Consider the following 6,855-nt stretch of genomic DNA (forward strand, 5'->3'; position numbering starts at 1 on the left):
ACAAAGAAATCATTAAAAACTAGTGCTGGGCACTAGGTTAACGCACGGTGCGTTTCCATGATGACTGACCGAAAAAAGGCACTCGTGATGTGTGATCACAAACACTGATCAACATTTTATTGACCAAACGATTCGATTTGTGAAATAAATCGTTAATTGCAGCTCAATGCAATACACTGCACAATACAGCACTTCTGCCTCCTCTGGGCTGTGATTATAGCCTCACAGCTGAATCCGTAGCATCGAGGGAGAGTTTGACCGATCATCACGGGGGGGCAGTTCAGAGCGTGAGTGTGGGTGTGCTCCTATTGGCTGTTCCACGACACCTACGCTGCATACTGGTCCCCTCAGTGGAATGATCTCGACTCTGGCACCTGCAATAACTTCCTACTCTTTATAGAAAAGAAAAAAAGCCCACAAGAAACATTAAGAGTCTAAAAGAAAAGCCAATACATATATGTGCAAATCGGTGGAAAGTAGGGCTGGGCGATATATCGATATATATAAATATAAATATATTGATATATTTTCAATGGGATATGGAGTTAGACCTTATTGCATATATCGATGTAGTATGGCTTTGACTGATTTTATTTCACAGCTCTCTTTTTTGAGGAAACAATATCGGGATATATATCGTGTATCGATATTCAGCCTAAATATATCGGGATATGACTTTTTGGTCCAGCTTTAAACGTGCTCTTTCTGCTTGGATCCGTCTTCTCGCAAATTTCCTCGCAAACTGTTCTGGATTAAATCAGCCCAGCGCTTGGACGGCTACGCTGCGCCGCAATTACTGCACAACACACTTTCTTTCTCTGCTCGTAATCTGGGAACCATCTGTGACATCTGGCCACAGTCTTGCCTGAGAGGCCAGAACCCCCTTTGGGTGCCGGTGGTTCTCCTGAGCAGGGGCATGTGGACAGGACAGGTGCCTCGCTGATGTTTGCACTGTTGATTTGGTCCAATTATCAAGTCCAGTCTGCAGCTGGAGCTGTGGCCGCATCTTTAAACCTTGTCATTTCATGAGGCTGAAACCCAATAAATGTTTTCAGTAATAGATTCCTGAGCAGTGTCTGGAGCGGCGTTAATGTGCCTGCACTAATATGGGTCAGCGCTGCAGGTTTTTGGTAGCAAGATGTTCAACGGGGACCCTCGTATTGGCGACCAGGGAGTTAGCAAAGGTGTTGAATTAAATGTGCCGGAGTTTATCCTGCACATATTTTTAAAACCTTCTGTGAAAAATGTGTTCCAGTGACACTACAACAACACAGAGTGCTGCGTTTTTGCTCCAAGTCCACATTTATTTCCTGGCTCTTTTGCATTTCCAATCCTTATATGCAAATCAGGGTGCACGGTGAATCATTGATCCAGACCGAAGCAACAGCAGCTAACCTGTTTGTCGCGATCGCTGGCTAGCTGCTTCTTGAGGTGACAACTGTGCAAATGCATAGAGAACAGAGAGTTTATCCCAAAGATCGTTGCAAGTGCAATGCTATGATGAACGTCTTTGCGGGTAGGGCCTTAAAGCAATCTGTGTTTCTGACTCGAGTTTTCTAGAAGACCTCCTGACGCTGTTTTTTTCCACAATAAGGAAGTAGGAGGAGTGGGGCCAGCCCACAATATGTTAAAGCTGCCATAGAGTGGTCCTATTGCACATATATGTGAGTTATGGAGGTCTCAGCATTGGCTAAACTGTTTGTTTCAAAACTGGAGGGCTTCATAAACGAGGTAACGGCGCAGATACACACCAAAAAACTGCTTTAATTGGACCTTCTGGTCTATGGGAGCTTTGGATTATGATAAAAAAAAAAAATACTGCAGAGTTCCGCATTAAGATCCCTAGTCCTGACACTGTCACAGATATTGTTGAAGAAAGGACATGATTCCATCAAATTCCCCCGCTTCCTGGTGTGGTTATTTTAACAGTAAATACTATTCAGAATAGTACAAGCTCCGTATGAGTCAGCACCTCACTGATGTACACAGTATAGAAAAGGGGAGCCAATATCTTGCCAAATGTCTCACTCTACCCTGCAGTGGAGCAACAGACTCCAGCTGGACGAATGTTGGCCGTCTTGCCGACTCTGCACTAAATATTAATTACAATAATAGAGGTGAGGTAGAAGGAGGAAGGGCGCCATGCCAACGCCACTTGATGGTGTCCTTTTTTTAAAAGCCCTCTCTCTCAAACGGGCTGTTGCTGTTCTGAATGTCAGCGGCGGAGAACAATGCCGTTGTTCGACTTTCTCCATTACAAATAATGATATTAACAGCGGGTTCTAGGCTCGCCCGCCTGCAGACAAAGAGCTACTGTGTGCTTTAGCACAGTGAGCAAACTCGCGTATGTGCTTACATTTTATTTTGTAGATGAAACAGAAGCTAGTGTAAGCCAATACTTAAGTAAGTAAGTCTCTCAGCTACGTCTATACTATCAAGTTTATAAATGCTTTGTGCCACTTTTTTGTTTGGGCCTGCATTTTAGTACAGACGGACACGAATGAAGACGATGACGCAGTTTCCCTTCCTGATTGGCTCTGATCTGCCTCAAAGACTCAGACTGTCGGCTGAGAAAAACAAAAAGTTGCTCCGTTGAAACACACTCAGTTTCACCTCGTCATCGACCTCATAGGAGAAGTGCTTGTTCCCGACTTTTCACAATTGTTGTTTCCCCGTTATTAATACTTTACGACACAAAGCAACAACAACTACAGAAGCGACAATCCAGCGAGTGTCCACTCGGTGACGTATTATGTTCCTAGGTGGGTTAATGTAGATGCAGGTTATGTCGTAAACGGTGAGTGGACGCATATGCAGACCTTATTTTAAAGTAGACCACATTTCTCCAAGTTAAACTAGTTCCCTTGTGTCCTAATGAACATGTCTGTGACATGCCTTGATCAAAACACCTTGAGGGTAAAGCACCATAGCAGTTCAATCACCCTGCCAAAACAGCCCTGTTCAGAATGCTCAGTTTTGAGTGCCTGTCTCTTTAAATGCTAATGAGACACAGGAAACTAGGTCAGCGTCACTGAGGCTACGGCAGCTAACAGCAGTTAGCATTTGGAAAAGCCATCTTTTTCCCGACTCTAGCCGGCACATTGCCATCATATATAAAATGTATCCACTGGACACACGTAAATCCTCTGAAGCTGGAAGTTTGTGGAGAACTCTGCGCTGCACTGTGCAGTAGAGCTTAGATCGGTCCCAAAAAATCAAGCCCGACCCGACCCACATTAACTGTAATTACGAGCCTGAGCCCGATTTAAACCCGACATTTTTTTTTAAATACGTGAGCCGTAAATGTACATGTACGTCCACGTCCTCCCCGCAGTGGGAGCTTGTTGTACCTGCTGCCACAGTCTAATTTACAACAATAACAGAGCCGCTGAGCTCTGCTTCTATGAACGCATTTGTTCCTAATGACTATACGCTTCCTGGTTTTAAAATGATGCGTTCATGGCCACAGGTTTTTACACCTTCGCACAATATGACGTGCTATAGCATACCACGCGGACATGACGAGGGAGAAAAAAAACACAAAACGCTTGATCTCGGGCTCGGGCAGAGAATCTAAACTCTACTGTGCAGCCAATAATAGAACACTTCGCCGACTTCCGTTCTTCCAGATACTATTGCCCTCGCCTGCACTCTCTTGTTTTTAAGGGACAAATTGGAGCTCTTTCTTTTTTCACACTATTCTACTACTACTCATAGGGCCTCCAAAGTCCCAAATATAAGTATTAAACTGATTAAAAAGATGATTTTGCGTAATATGTCCCCCTTAAAATGAATAGGATGTCGTCTACTTTTGTCTGATAGGAGTTGCATTCCATATTCTTCAGACTTCTTGTCTTCATCCACTTCATCCACAAAGACTGCTTTCTACCAACCTTCAGCCACAGCTAATGAAAACCGCCAGCAGCTGTTATTTCAGCCGACAAAATGAACGATCTCTGGTCAGAAAACAGAGGTTTGTTTATCTCCGTCAGAAATCCAGGACCCGGGAAGTAAATCGACTGCAATTATATAGTGTACCGCAAAATGTACAGCGCCAGAATGGAAAATGTTTATGTAATGTTTTTTGGAGGGGGTTGGAATGGAGTTTATCCGTTCCCTCCTCTGTGAACAAACTCTGTAATTGGGGTGGCATTGTGAGGCAGCGCTCAGCAGTCGGGGGTCTGTCTCTGTTCTCGCTGTGCCTGAGGGGTTTTTCCTGCTTCCTCCGACTCCCAACTCTCAACCCCTCACCCTTTTAAACACAAACCCACAGTCTGAAGACACACAGGTTAATTTGTGACTGTAAATGAGGTGTGAAGATTAACGTTCCCTCATCTCCCTCATGACCCTTTAACCATCCTATTCAAATAGTGGCCCGTGGACCACATGGGGCCCATAGCCAACTTCATAGTGGTCCAGCCTCTAGGAAACACTGCTAAGACACTACATGCATTGCTACAGTAGTCTGATAGGTTTGATAGCATTGATCATTTTCTGTTTTCTAGTTCTTATATTATGTTAAAGGCACTGTGAGATGTTTGTGGGTCGTGCATGACCATGTGTTTAGCTTATTTCAAAGAGAAACAAATGCTAATATCGTGCACCTTTTTGATTTCATGCACTTTGCAATATACTCGAGATGAAAAACACATTTATTGTATTTTTAATGCACTTGTTGATGAATAGTTTTGCCCTATGGATCAGCTAATGAATGTGTGAATTGTTGATGTTTTTTTAGTTGTGTTCTAGTGCTGCTTTTGCCTCTTCAGGTATTATACGGATTTAATTTCAACTATCAAAATGGCTTATAGTATTTCTACTTCTCTGTATCATTTAAATAAATAAAATAAAACGCCACCAAAAAAAAGAAAATAAGTCTTAAAACCATATATTTTACTTCCATGTAACAATAATACCAGGTGTAGACTTGTGCTGCTCCATGTTGCGACGATACACAAGAACAGATTCACATTGAAGCCTTAACACCCCGACTTTTAATAAAAAAAAGAAAATAAATAAATACATGCTGTTACCGGTTAATACCAGCTTGGCACGGTGATTACAGATGGCGGCTGCTGCTGCTGCTGCTGCTGCTGCTGCTGCTGCTGCTGCTGCTGCTGCTGCTGCTGCTGCTGCTGCTGCTGCTGCTGCTGCTGCTGCTGTTGTACCTCAGATCAGCTCATCTGATCTGATCTGACATGCAGTTCACACAATAATTACAGACGGGCGCAAATATAAAAACAGTGCAGGGCTGTTTGTGGAAGCGTCTCGCGGCAATGAAAACCCATCATGCGTGTCTGTGTTGGTTATCGGTCGCCCTTGGTAATAAAAAATAATAATAATAATTTCAAGTCTAAGCAAACATCCTTCACAGCCAGCCACACACACACACACACAAGATAGTCCAGATGTGTGTGCACACAGCTGTGCACTCAAAGTACAGTATTACGTGTCAAGTTCATAATAATAATCCAATCAGCATAACATAATCTACTATAGAAAACTTAATTTGCTCACTTTTATTGTTTATTCTGTCAATAACAATCAATACATTCATGGAATATGAAGATTCTAATGTCGGAAATAGACGTGGGATGATAAAATTCGAGATATGATCGAGATAATTGTACGATATAATTCAAACTCATGGCTCTAAACCACAATGTAATCGCTGTACATTAACGTCTTGGTAAATGAATTCATATTTTGAAGTGAAAATCGATCCATCGTTTCCTGAAATGACAACAAAGCAGGAAAAGGATGATGAGCTTGATATATCAATATGAAGGGCATATTCTCTGTGTGTGTGTGTGTGTTCGTCTGCGTAAATAAACATCACGTGACATTTCAAACCTGTTCTGTCAGCGAAAAATCAGAAACTAAAGTCATAAAGATGCAGCCCGATAACCAGCAATGCGATATAATAGTCAAACAGTGAAACAATAATTATTGTACCATCATAATATATAATCACTGAACCCTGCGACCTCTGTCACCTAAAAATATATATTTTTTTCAATTTACGATGATCTCCATAAAAGAAATTTAACACCATATCAAAATATTATATATATGTATGTATATATGTATATGTATGTATATGTGTATATACGTATATGTATGTATATATGTTTTTATATGTATGTGTATATATGTGTATATATATATGTGTATGTATATGTGTATATATTATGTACATGTATATGTGTGTATATGTATATATGTGTGTGTATATGTGTGTATATGTATATATGTGTGTGTATATGTGTATATATGTACACGTATATGTGTGTGTATATGTACATGTATATGTACACTTATATGTGTGTATATGTACATGTATATGTACACGTATATGTACATATATGTGTGTATATGTACATGCATATATGTATATATACATACGTATATATGTACATGCATATGTCTATATATACATACACATATATATATACACACATATATATTTTTTAAATAAATGATCCTCTTGCTATGACTGAAATATTTCTTTGAAAGACACTTTGTAAAGAAATAACTGTAATTATGCACAAACAGAGCTTAGTGACTTGATGTCCCAGTTTAAATATTTGCCTCATAGGTAACTATAAGGAAATAAATGGGAACGGCCAACGATAGGTAGCTCTTTAATTGTGAAACTCTCCCGGTGTGAACTCAAAACGCAAAAGTCTCACAGCCAAACGACGTCAAAAAATTGTGACGCGCAGGTTAGCAGGCGTCGTGGCGAGCAGACTGCAGCGCATTTCTGCACGCGTTGTCGCTCCAAACCTTCCTAATCGGCTACATCGTGCTGAGTCCAATCAGATTGTTGTGGTCTAAACCAATTTTCTGTATAGA

Source organism: Microchirus variegatus, assembly GCF_963457635.1.
Source record: "Microchirus variegatus genome assembly, chromosome: 22".
Classification (NCBI taxonomy): Eukaryota; Metazoa; Chordata; class Actinopteri; order Pleuronectiformes; family Soleidae; genus Microchirus; species Microchirus variegatus.